Source organism: Chrysochloris asiatica, unplaced genomic scaffold (genome assembly GCF_000296735.1).
Source record: "Chrysochloris asiatica unplaced genomic scaffold, ChrAsi1.0 scaffold00075, whole genome shotgun sequence".
NCBI classification, from domain to species: Eukaryota; Metazoa; Chordata; class Mammalia; order Afrosoricida; family Chrysochloridae; genus Chrysochloris; species Chrysochloris asiatica.
Window position 1 is genome coordinate 1101912 of NW_006408593.1, and position 271 is coordinate 1102182.

Sequence of the window (271 nt, forward strand, 5' to 3'; positions counted from 1 at the left end):
CGCGGAGCGGCTGGTAGTTTCGAACCGCTGACCTTAAGGTTCGCAGCCCGATTCGTAACCACTACGCTACCAGAGCTCCTTAACAACCATGTAGCAGTAGGTATAAACCAAAAATCATATCTACTGCCATCGAGTCAATTGTAACTCATAGATACCCTATGTTGTTGTTGTTAAGTGCCGTTGAGTTGGTTCTGACCCATAGTGACCCTAAACAGGATTTCCGAGGCTGTAAATCTTTATGGGAGCAGACAGCCTCATCTTTCTCCCATGG